Source organism: Kogia breviceps, chromosome 3 (genome assembly GCF_026419965.1).
Source record: "Kogia breviceps isolate mKogBre1 chromosome 3, mKogBre1 haplotype 1, whole genome shotgun sequence".
In the NCBI taxonomy this organism is placed as follows: domain Eukaryota; kingdom Metazoa; phylum Chordata; class Mammalia; order Artiodactyla; family Physeteridae; genus Kogia; species Kogia breviceps.
The window spans coordinates 1,023,446-1,036,139 of record NC_081312.1 but is presented as its reverse complement, the minus strand read 5'-3'; the positions used below and the strand labels follow the sequence as shown (position 1 = coordinate 1,036,139).

Below are 12,694 nucleotides of genomic sequence, written 5' to 3'. Positions count from 1 at the left end.
TGTCGCCCTGCCTGGCCCCTGGGCGGCTTGTGGATGCAGCCCCGAAGCCGGGCCCTCTTTGCACAAACTTCGGGACCGCTGGCGTTCTGGACGCGGCCCCCCTTGGCCGGCGGCGCCCGGGGCGGCACAGAGGAGCCCACGGAGAGTGCGGAGGCTCGGACTCTGGGGCAGGGGGGCTCCCCAAGGCCCCCGGGCACGGCGAGCGCTCAGGGCGCCCCAGGTGGACGCGGAGATGGGTGCTCCGGGCCGAGGGCCGCCGCTGCAGGGGCCGCAGAGCGAGGGGTCGTGTGCGAGCGGGCGCAGGGCTGCGACGGCCGGGGCGCCCCCGGGAAGCCCCCGGCTTTGAGGCAGGAGAGGCCAGGGCAGCTCTGGCCAGCCTCAGGTTTCCTCCATCCCGCGCCGGGGGCTCAGCCAGCTGCCCACTCCCCCCACCCGTGGCCTCGCCCCTCCCTGGGTCCATCCCCGCTGCTGAGGGAGGTGCCTCCTCACACACCTGAGGACAGACGCACGGACTTCGGACGCGCCTCCGGCCCTGCCTGCCAGCTTCTGCTGGTCCCCTGGCTCTCCTCTTCCCCCCTCAGCCGCACGGCTCCTTCCTCAACGCCCGACCCTGCACGGCCACTGTCATTGTCAGGGTCACTATACGTCCCCTCCCCCTCTTCCCCCACGCCCACGGTCACCTCCACCACTGCCTTTATGGCGGGTCCCCACGGAAACGGAGCCCTCATCTAGGCCAGTTTCCGAGCTGAGGGCCCGGCGCTCGATGTCTACAAGCCGAGAAGTGGCAGAGACGGTGACGTCCTCCCAGCGGTGCTGCAGCATCTGCGCCCCGCTTCCTGCACCCACAAGTTCCAGGACCTTCTCAGTTCCCTCCCCCTCCCCTCCCCCACCTCCCCCCCCCCCTCAGAAAGGAAGGTGTCTGTGCCTCCCCACCCCACGCAGGCCACCTGGCCCCCCCGATGCCGGCACGGAGAGAAGCCCCCCTCGGTCCCTGTCCCCAGGTCCCTTCCTCTCCCCCACCTCCATGTCCTCACCTGTAGAACAGGCACCGTGGTGTGGCAGACAGCTGCTGAGGGGAGCCTGGGGCACCGCCCAGCGGGCACACGGGCAGTGCTGCTGCTGACGATGCCACCCAGGGCGGAGGGCGGAGGGCTTGGCCACAGCGCCCCACGGAGCAGGCAAGCCAGTCCCTGCAGTGCTCGCCGTGCCAGGTCGTGTGTGACGGGAGGGCAGATGGAGGAGCGTCACCGTCGGGCCCCGGGCCTCCTGGGCCACCCCGCGTGCTCCCCCCGCAGCTGTCCCCGTCCGGCCCCCGGAGGGCTCTGGAGGGGGGCGGCCGTGGACCGGGGAGTCCAGGACGGCTGGCAGGAGGGCAGGGGCTGTTCAGAGAGGAAACCGGGTGGGCTGACAGTGTCCAGGCCCCCGGAGCCCGGCTCCGGCCAGGCTAGCGGGTAGCCCCGCGGAGAAGTCAGTGACCTGAGGGATCTCGCAAAATCCGGGGGCAGGAGGCCTCGCCTCCCTGAGTTGGACCCAGATGGGTTTGTTTTCACCAATTTGAACAGAAACCTGTGTAAAGAGAAACCTGTTCCCTTGCCTCCTTGAGCAGACAGCTGAGGCCTTGAAAGTTAGGTTCTGGAGCCAGTTCCATTCTGTGTGCCTGTGTGCGTGCCTGCGTGTGTGCGTGCCTGCGTGTGTGCGTGTGCGTGTGTGCGTGTGCGTGCCTGCGTCTGTGCGTGCCTGCGTCTGTGCGTGTGCGTGCGCGTGCGTGCGTGTGCCTCTGTGTGCTGTGTGCCTGTGTGTGTGCGTGTGCGTGCGTGTGCCTCTGTGTGTGTGCGCGCGTGTGCCTCTGTGTGCCTGTGTGTGCGCCTGTGTGTGTGCGTGTGCATGCCTGTGTGTGTGCGTGTGCGTGCGTGTGTGTGCGCCTGTGTGCACGCGTGTGCGTGCGTGTGCGTGTGTGTGTGCGTGTGCGTGTGTGCGTGCGTGTGCCTGTGTGTGCGTGTGTGCCTGTGTGTGCGCGTGTGTGTGTGTGCGTGTGTGTTGGGGAGGGGGGCGTTCGCACCCCTCCAGCAAGCAATTCTCTAACGCCAGCTGGGTGTCCTACAGTTCAACTCCATTCCGACACTATGTATCCAGATAAAGCTCGGATCCCACAGTAAAGGGTTCAGTCCTACAAGACTGCCCACCCAGTTGAGATGCCAGGTTGTCACCTGTGCTTCTAACCCTTGGGCTATAGATCAGAGGCTCCCATGACCCCGCGTTGGGTTTGATTAATTTGCTAGGGTGCCTCCAGAACTCGGGAAAACAGCACAGAGCACACAGCACTTACTAGCTCACTGGTTTATTATAAAAGGATATAACTCAGGCAGAGCCATATGGAAGAGGTGCCGGGGCGAGGTGTGGGGAAAGGTGTGAACTTCCAGGCTCCCCCTGAATGAGCCACTCTCCCCGATTCCCCACAGGCTCACCAGCCAGGAAGCAGGAAGCCCTCCGAACCTCGTCCTTTTGGGGTATCATGGAGGCCTCATGCATGGGCGTGATTGATTAAAACATTGGCCATTGATTTTTTTTTTATATTTATTTATTTGGTTGCACCGGGTCTTAGTTGCGGCTCGCAGGCTCCTTAGTTGTGGCTTGCATGCGGGATCTAATTCTCTGACCGGGGATCTAACCCGAGCCCCCTGCACGGGGAGCGTAGAGTCTCACCCACTGCGCCACCAGGGAAGTCCCTGGCCATTGATGGTTGATTCCACCTCCAGCCCCTCTCCCCTCCCCAGAGGTCAGGGATGGGGGGGGTGGGGGGGGGACTGACAGTTCCAGCCCTGTCATCACGTGATTGGTTCCTCTGGCAACCAGTCCCCACCCTCAGGTGCTTCCAAAGCCACCTCGTTCACACAGCAGAAGACACCTTGACCGCTCTCTTCACTTAGGAAATGCCGAGCGTCTTAGGAGCTCTGCCAGAAACAGGGACGAAGACCAAAAAGTATTTCTGTTTCTTTTTTTTCTGGCTGCGCTCGCTGTGCGGCTTGCGGGATCTTAGTTCCCCGACCAGGGATTGAACCCCGGGCCCTCGGCAGTGAAAGTGCAGAGTCCTAACCACTGGACCGCCAGGGAATTCCCTGTATTTCTTATTATAAATCATAACATCACAGCTGGTCATTGGTTCCTTCACTGGTGGTACTAGTTTGCTAGGGCTGCCATCACACGGCATCACAGGCAGGGGCTTAGACAACCGACATCACTGTCTGACACCCTGGGGGCTGGAATCCCAGATCCAGGAGGTGCAGGGCTCGCTTCTCCTGAGGCCTGTCTCCGTGCCATGAAGACGCCGTCTCCTCCCGTGTCCTTACGTGGTCGTCCCTCTGTGAGTGTCTCTGACCTCATCTCCTCCTCTTATAAGGTCGTGAGTCAGACTGGCTTAGGGCCCACCCTAGTGACCCCAGTTTAACTTGATTCCCTTTGTAAAGACCCCATCTCCAAATGCAGTTACGTTCCGAGGTCCTGGGGGTCAGGGCTTCAACATGTGAAGTTGGGGGACAAAGTCCAACCCGCACCTTTGGTGTTTCAGGAGGGCATGGAGGCCGGAGGACCCTGGCCTACGAGCCGGGAGGCCCAGATCCCAGCCTGGCTCTGCCCAGATCCAGATGAGCCGCTGCGGCTTTTTTGTCGGTGACGTTTGTTGATATTTCCAGTCTTGCCCTCCAGCCCATGGGCTGTGGGCCACCTGGCACTCAGAGCCGCAGCTCTGGGGACATGGTCCTCCTCGGGAGGCTGCAGGCCTGACACCATCCTGCCCGCGCCCCCTACAGGGGCCACCATCACCCTGGTTCCATCGCAGGGCAGACGCCTCCTCCCCAGGGCGGCCCCTCGCCTGGTCCCACCTGAGCGTCCCGCACAGACTCTGCTTTCCTTCAGGGGGCACGGGCGAGCCTTTCCTCCCATCAGCCCCCAGCAGCCGGGCCAGGAGGGGAAGCACATGTGTCCCCATCGCCCTTCGCAAGACCCCAGCCCTCTGGAGGCTCATGCCGTCCAGGTGAAGCCCCTCCCTTCCTCGTCCCTCTGGGCCCTCGGCCTGTCTCCCCTCCGCCATCTCCCCCTCCAGTTGCCAAGGCCTCCGAGATTCAACCCCGTGCGGCAAAGGCAGTGCCCGCCCTGCAGGCCTGTGCAATCCCCCCTCAGCCCCACTCCTGGCTCCGTCACCAACAGCAACGGCACCTGCTCTGGGATCTGAACTTCAGACTCCCTCGCTCCCCGTGGACCTGATCAAGCTTCTCAGTGATAATCCTTTGGCCTCGTGGTTGTGAACCCACCGACCTTGCCATCTTCTCACCACGCCTCCCGCCCTGCCCCCCTCTTGACTCACCCCCCCCCCCACCCAGACCTTGAGTCACTGGCCCTCTTTTTCTGTCAAACTCCTGGGCAAAACCAGAACCTGGACGGCTGTAAACATTCCCTTCGCTGTGGAGTCCACGGAAAAGCAGGCCAATGGATCTGCCTGGCCTCCTTCACAACGGTATCATAACAGAGAGGCGTGCAAATGAACCTCACAGCGTCTGCGATGCCGGCAGGACTTCCGCCCACCCCCACAGACGACAGTCAGGAATGCTGGACAAAAATATATGTTTTAAATAACACTTTGAAGGCACTGGAGAGCGAGTGAAGCAGGCAGAAGCTGGACAGGAGCCCATCCTTGAAAAACAGAAGCTGCAACCAGCCAGACGTGTGCGCTTGTGGCCGCAGGGTCTAGAGACACGACCCCAGGGAAGTCACACACATAAATGGCTGAGAGGCACGTGGAAGAGTGTGAAATAAAAGCACAGCGAGCCGTCACCACACGCCCATCCTGAAACTCAACGACTGACACCACCGAGCACGGGCGGGGACTTGGGGCCACCGGAACGCTCGCACACTGCGCGCAAAAGGGATCGCGTTTCTCACCAAGGTCAGCCCCACTCCAGGCGCAGCCCAGGAGAACTGACACCCGTGAGCACAAAGGGACCCGACTCCAATGTTCACAGCGGCTTTTCCCTGTTACCTGGAAACTAGAAACAGCCCAGACGTCTGTGAATGTGCTGGTAGCACACACACCACGGCATGGAACGGACCCGAAGGGGACCAGCAAGTAAGGCACAATGTGGGCGATCGTCACCGTTCGGAGGGGAGAAGGCGGCCGGCCACGCACACTGACGCCAGGAAGCTTGAGGGCAGGAAGAGCTGTCCAAGGGGGTCTGGGCGGAGGGGCAGGACTGACCGGGCAGGATGTAGGCGACCTTCTGGGGTGACAGACACTTCTAGAGCGTATTGGGGGTGTGCTGTGCAGGTGTAGCGTTTGTCAAGAGTTACAGTTGGGCTTCCCTGGTGGCGCAGTGGTTGGGAGCCCGCCTGCCGATGCAGGGGACGCGGGTTCGTGCCCCGGTCCGGGAGGATCCCACGTGCCGCGGAGCGGCTGGGCCCGTGAGCCATGGCCGCTGCGCCTGCGCAAAAAAAAAAAAAAAAAAAGAGTTACAATTAAGCTTTGTGCATTTCAACGCATGTACTGTCAAGACTAAAAGAGCTGCAGGAGGACAAGAGCAGGTGAAGGTCTAGACACAACTAGAATGGCTGAAAGAGGGCGCTCGCTGAAACTGGTGGACGGGTACAGGGAGTTTATTGTGCTGAAAAGACACTTGTGTGTTTGAAACTTTCCGTAATACGTTTATTTTTTAAAGTTTTATTTATTTTATTTTTGGCTGCTTTGGGTCTTCGATGCTGCGCGCGGGCTTTCTGCAGTTGCGGCGAGCGGCGGCTACTCTTCATTGCGGTGCACGGGCTTCTCCTTGCGGTGGCTTCTCTTGTGGGGCACGGGCTCTAGGCGTGCGGGCTTCAGTAGTTGTGGCGCACGGGCTCAGTAGTTGTGGCTCGCAGGCTCTAGAGCGCAGGCTCACTAGTTGTGGCGCACGGGCTTCGTTGCTCCGCGGCATTTGGGATCCTCCTGGACCAGGGCTCGAAACTGTGTCCCCTGCATTGGCAGGCGGATTCTTAACCACTGCGCCACCAGGGAAGCCCCCCGTAATACATGTTCAGAGTAAAGAAAATACATAGATACATTTTGCAGCCGCCTGCCGAAGATAACAGCCTGGTACCACCCTTTCTTGGGGAGGCTGTGGGCCTGACGGGCAGGGTGCAGGCTGGCACATGTCCGCCGTGGAGGGCGACTTGACAACTGCTGTCCACGTCACGATGGCAATGAATGCTTGGACCCAGACGTTTTAGGAAGCTGTCCTACAGATAAGCTCACATATGTGCCCAACGACTTATGTATAAGAGTATTTATCAGAGCATTGTTCGATGTAGCACAACACTGGAAAAGGCTGAAATGTCCAGGGGCAGGGGACCGGCTAAGTGACACCACAGTCGACACATTGAATGGAACACTCTACAGCTGTGGAAGTGGAGGTGCCCTGTGGGGGGCAGGGTGATCTTCACGCTGTGAAGCTAGGAAGTGCCGGGCGTGGTGGTGTGCCAGCCTCCCCGTGTGAAAACAGGGCACATTCTATGCACATGAACGTAATTCACATAGGTATAAAATCTCTCTGGAAAAACACTAAAGAAATAGCTAAGCTGGATATTTTGGTCACTTATGGGGAGGGAAATTGGTGGCTAGTGTGGGAAGCGGGGGACCTTTTTAAATTTTGAATCATGTTACCAATCATTAGTTCCCAGATCGAATGTTAATTAAAATGAAAACATCTTCCTTTATCCCCCATCTCCTTGCACTTTTCTGCTGTTCCCAGTGAGATTTGTCACATGACTGGTTAGCTCTGTGTACCTTCTATTTCTTTTTTTCCCTAAGTATTATGCTCTAATCTTTATTCTTTGTCATTAAAAGACACACACTGAATGCCCCCTCTGACTTATATGTTCCCTGCCCGCTCTGTACACCTCCATCTTCGCGTTACCACCATTATTCACTTCTTGCGTGTTCTCCATTGTTTCTTTTTGTAAATACAGGCAAATATTCCTTCCCCCCATTAGCACCCCCCAAAAGTGGCCTACTATGTATGCTGTTCTGCACGTTGCTTTTTTTTTTTTTCTTTTCTCACTTAAAAAAAGACCATAGAGACCTTCCCACGTCAGCACATAAAAATTTCCTTGACCCTTTTATTTGTCAGTGGCTGCTCGGTGCCCCCTGGTGGGGCTGTACTATTGTATTATTCGGTCTCCTAGAGATGGACACCTGGGTGGTCTCCAAGCTTTCGCTGTTATAAGCAGTGCTTCGGCTAGGCTAATAATCTTGATCGTGCATCCTTCCCCACAGGGGGTATTCGGAGTACATTCCCAGTGGGTAAAAGCACCTATGATCCCATCAGGGGCCCAACTGCCTCCGCGGAGGTCGCACCTACCTTCACCCCCTGCACCTGCTTCCCTACCACCTTGCCAGCCCAGTGTGGTATCAAACTTTGGGATTTAAAACTATCTGATAGGTGAAAAACAGCCTCTCGGACTCATTTTATTTGCATTTCTCTTGTTACATGTGAGGTTCGCTGCTTTCCTGCGCTCAGACCCTCTGCCCACTTTCCCACAGGCATTTCTACTCCAAGGCTAAGGAATTCACCCAGTCCTTTCTATAGCATTTTTACGGTTTCACTTCTTTTACCTTTATATCTTTGATCGACATTTTCGTTTTAACTGGTACATGCTCAAGCTGAGCGTCTAACTTTCTCACTCTTCACATGAGCCAACACTTCACTACAGTGCCCACCTGCCCCTTCGCGGGCTGGAGAGCGGCCCCTCCACAAATGCCCACGTGCGTCCAGGGCTGTCCCCTCCCGCTGCTCTCCCACAGTCCCCGCAGCCGAGCCCCGGGGCTGGACTGAATGGGCCTCGTCACGTGTTCTGATATTGGCGGGGCGAGCAGCTCCAATTTCTCTTTTTTTCTGTTCTTTGGGGGGAGGGGGCTATTTTTGCCGGTTCATCTTCCACTGAACTCTCAAGTCAGCTCATCTAGTTCGAGGAGAAGAGCTGCTATTTATAATGTAATCCTCTCCAAACAGCTTCTCTCCCAACGCACCACCGAAAACTCCAGGTCACCAAGTCAGACGCCCTGCTGCCATTGTGCTCTGTACCAACTTCTCGGCAGCATGTGACTCAGCTGACCATCCCCCTCAAACCCTCCTCCCCGGCATCTCCCAGTTTTCTTTCTACCTCCCTGGCTGCTCTCCACCCCATCCCCTCTCTGCACGTGCTGGCTCTCCTCAGCAGCCCTCCCAGGCACCACCCCTGCCCTGCCCCCGTTAGTGCCCCCTCCCTAGGGAATCTCATCCTTTCCCATCCTGCGGGATGCCATGTCTTGCTGGGGCCTCCTAAACTGACGCTGCCTGTCACGAGCTCCCCTCTGAGCCCTGTCACATATGCAACACCCACACAACTCCTGAGCGCCTTCCAGGAACACACAGTGAAACCTGGACTTCCCCCCACAAACCCACTCTTCACCCGGCTTCCCCCATTCGGTAAATGAGGGCATCAGCGAGCCAGCTGTTCAGGCTGAGAGCCTGGATGTCACCCCTGGGTCCCTCCTCTGCCTCACTCCCCCCGGCCCACAGCGAGTTCTGAAGCCTGTCCGCAGAACAGAGGTCCAATCTCTCTCCTCCACTGCTAACACCCTACTCCAAACGCAAACATCCTCCACACAATCCCCCCCCAACACACCGTGGCTTAGAATCCCCCGCTGGTTCCTCATCGCACTGGCAAAGACATTCTATCTCCTTCCTCCCCGAGTGACCCAGCCCCTGCCCTCCCTCTGACCTCATTTCCCAGCATCGTCCGGAGTCTTTCCTCTCTGAGGCCTGGCGTCACAGCCCAGGCCCAGGTCCCAAGCGTGCTGGGTGCTTTCCTGCCGGGCTGGGTTTTTTTCTGGCGGGGGGATGGCTGTCCTAGCAGCAGCTCACGGGGTGGCCGGGGTGGGGGCTGGGGTCCGCGGTCTGGGATCCAGGGTCCGAGGACTGGGATTCGGGACCCGGGGTCTGGGGTCCAGGGTCTGGGATCCGGGGTCCGGGGGCTGGGGCCTGGGGTTCGAGGGCCTCGTTCCTTCTCGCCCCCCAAGTCCCCCGTTACCCGCTGCCTGCTCACTCTCTATTACGAACGACCTGCCTGTCCTCTGATGCCACCTGCGGAGGTTCGAGAGGGGACAACTCCCCACGCCCCCCTCCCCGAGTTGACCCTGCAGCCAGACGGGTGGCGACGAAAGGCGGGCGGCGCCGCCCTGACACGTCCAAATGAGAACAGCAGGGCGCAGCCGGGGCGGGTGGGGCGGGCAGGGGGCCTGGCGGGCCCCGGGAGGCAGCGACCGGTCAACCCCGCCCGCAGCCCGCAGCCCGCAGCCCGCCCGGAAGTGACCGGCGCAGGCCGCGCATGCTCGCTCCCTCCCCCTGCGCGCTCGCGCGTCACGTGGGACGGCGCGCGGGTCGCAGCGGGAAGTCCCCCCGGAAACGCGAGCCGCTGGGCGGCGGGTTCCGGCCGGCGGCGGTGGGCGGTGGGTCACGTGTCGTTCATGGCCCATCCACGGTGCCGTGTGCCGCGGGGTGCGGTCTGAGCGCCACCGTCCGCTGGGCTCCCGCCGTGCCCGGCACGTCCTGCAAGCCAAGTGTGGGCGGCTGCAGGAGTGAAGGCTCAGTCGTTCGCTGACCGACTGACCGGGCGGTTGGCCTGCCTTGTCCGGCCTGTCCATCAGTGTCCGGCACGGTGACTTCATGTTGGAGGCGTGAATAAGGGGACATGGTAGATGGGTCATCCCTACCCACGCTGCGGCCACCTCGTTGGACAGCAGGACAGAGAGGGACAGGCCAGTGCCTGTTCTGGGTGACTGGAGGAGAGACCGAAAGCCCACCCGCGGATGAGGTCTGCTGAGTCTAGGGCTTTGTTCAGGCCTCGCACCCCCTGTTGAGCCCCCCTGCTTCCCATGTGAAGCTCCAGCCCTATAGATGAGTAGCGAGTGACCCTATGGCCCGGCTGGTCCTTGCTCAGCCCTGGGGCACAAGGGGCAGGGCAGCTCTGTCCTGACCCTCAGCAAGGCAGTCTGCATTTCTTACTCCCCCAAGTCCAAGTGTCTGAATGGGAACCCTTCCACGGCCTGACTAGGCCCAGCTTTGGGGAGACATCTTGGTTTTGTCCCCAGCTGGGCTCACCAGGGGGGCTGGGTGATGGAACCAGCTTGCAGGAAGCTGCGGTGGAGCCTGAATTTCTCTCCAGGGGGCAGAAGAATGTTAGAGGCCTCAGCGGGATGGAGGGGAATTCTGACCCATCTCCAAAGCCTGAGATAAGTGAGCTCTAGGAGAAAAACCTCCACTACGTTAGAGGGCTATATTGCAAGTGGTATCCCGATTGGAGAGCTTGGTTTTGTACAAATCTAGGAATTCTTTAAAACTTCCCATTTCCCTGTAAACAGCTTGCTACAGAGGACTTCCCTGGCATGAACTCCTACTCCATGCCCACTTCTAACTTCCGGTTGGTTTCTATGCCTCCTGTCTCCTTTCCTCCAGGTCTCTGAAGTAAATTTAAGCAGATGTCCCTCATTTCCTTAAAACCATTGTTAACTCTAGGTGGATGGATGGATGGTTGGCTATGTTAACCAAAAGCAATAAAATAGCCAGTTATCTTTACCAGCAAAACAAATTTATTCTGGAGCAGTAAAGAATTGAAATTCAGGACTTGCAACTATGGCAAACCACACGAAAGTTTGGCAAGGCAAAGGAGAGGACACTCTTTTCTAGAGAAGGGGAAGTTGGGATGGGCTGTTAGAAAAAAAAAAAAAAAAGTCTGTTGGAGGAAACTGGGAGATCAGAGTATAGTGGGTTTTCATTGGCCAAATTGTGACTGTCTCTCATTGGCTGAGCTGTTGCCAGGCAAGGAGAAAATCTTCCTTCCTCTGCTGGTAGTAAAGCAGTGTCACTTCCTGCTCCCTCTTCCTGTCCGAATCTGTGCTGATGTGGTACATGTATTGAGTGGTACATGTGTGTGAACTCCTCTTTGTGGCCTCCTGATTCCATCTGAGTGAGGCTTCCCATTATTAATTTTCACAGATACATGGAGGGATTGTGGGATGAATGGATGGCTAGTATATCAGTTAGAAGCACTTTTAGCTTCAAGTAGCAGAGATGATGACAAGTGCAGTGGTTTGAACCAATAGGGGTTTATTTTTCTCCCATAACACGAATCCCGGAGACAGGCAAGTCTGTGTTAGTTCAGCAGCCCAGTCATGTCAGACCAGCATCTCTGCAATCATACCAGGCTTCCCTTGTGCTCACAGAGGGTTGCCACAGCTCCAGACACCACATCCATGTCCCAGGCTGGACAAAGAGGGGAAGGATAGTGAAAGGGATGTCTATCTCTTTTGTCATGGAAACAAAATTCCGCTTCCGGCGGTGAAATCTCACTGGCCAGAACTGTGTCACATGACCAGCGCTACTGCAGCACAGCTGGGGGAATGGGCACTAAGCTTTTCCTGTGTCTACAGTGGAAGAGAGAAGCGGAGAAGCGCGGGCAGTTATGACTGTGGTGGGCGTCTGGCACTTGGACCGCCCAGCGTCTTTTGAACGTCCTCTCTGCAATTTAGTAGTTCCCACATCGTGAATTCTTTCTCTCCCACTTAGAATCCAGAAGGATTACGCTGGTCAGCCTCCCCTCACCACTAGGGGCAGATGTCTGCCTTGACCTGGGAGAGGGCAGCTGCACCAGGACCCCAGTGTGCTGCTGGGGTGACCGTTTTGCTGGACTAGTCCCAGCAAAGGCAGCTTATTTCTGGGGCCGGGGCTGGTGTCAGCTTCTTGCTGCTGCAGACACAGCAGCTCTTTGCGTGGTGGAGGCAGCAGAGCCTGAGCCCAGACCAGTCCTGGCAGGGGTTTGGGGTACTGTTCCTAGAAGCTTAGCTAGATCCTCGAGCCCTCTCACAGCCCCTTATAAATCCATATCTGCTTAAACAAGCTGGAATGGATTCCTTTATCCATGACTGTTAGGGGTTGGATTGTGTCTCCCCAAACGCTCTGCTGAAGTCCTAATCCCCGGTACCTGCGAATGGGACCTTATTTGGAAATAAGGTCTTTACAGATGTAGTCAAGTTACGAAGGCGATATTAGGGTGGGCGTCAATCCGACATGCTGGTGTCCTTATAAGAGGAGGGAAATTTGGACACAGACCCCCAGGGGAGACGGCCGTGTGACAGCAGAGGCAGACATGGAGAGGCTGCGGCTTCGAGCCCTGGAAGGCCAGGCTGACAGCGTGTCCAGAAGCTGGAGGAGGCGGGGAGGACCCGCCCCTAGAGCCTTCAGAGGGAGCACGGCACTGCCCACCCCTTGATGTTGGACTTCTGGCCTCCGGACCGTGAGAGAAGAAACTTCTGTTAAGCCCCCCGATCTGTGGTGCTTTGTTACAGCAGCCCTAGGACACGCATACAGCAGGTAAGGACCGCAGCCCGTGGTCCGAGCAGCAGGGACCGTGTGAGTGGAGCGGGGGCAACGGATGGGCGTGTAACCAGGCCTGAGTGGTGGGGTCTGCTGTTAGCGGTGAGGCCCCCGCACCCTGAGGATAGCTGGAGCAGCTGACCCCGACTCCCCTCCCTGTGCCTTCAAAGCAAGTTCTGCTGAGAGCTGCCAGCCAGGGCCGCCCGCCTCCTGCCACGCGCCCCCACCCCTGAGCTGTCCTGCCTGAGCCCGGAGAGGACTGG

At 58.2% G+C, this 12,694-nt stretch overlaps 1 long non-coding RNA gene across 1 annotated transcript; it reads right to left on the bottom strand.

The window, feature by feature from the left end:
• Nucleotides 1-5,692: 5,692 nt before the first annotated feature.
• LOC136793743 (uncharacterized) lies at nt 5,693-9,051 on the bottom strand. Its single transcript, XR_010839360.1, has 2 exons — nt 8,782-9,051; nt 5,693-5,995 (listed from the first exon to the last, which is right to left on the bottom strand). It is a non-coding gene; the product is annotated as an uncharacterized lncRNA (long non-coding RNA).
• Between the last annotated feature and the right edge of the window lie 3,643 nt (nt 9,052-12,694).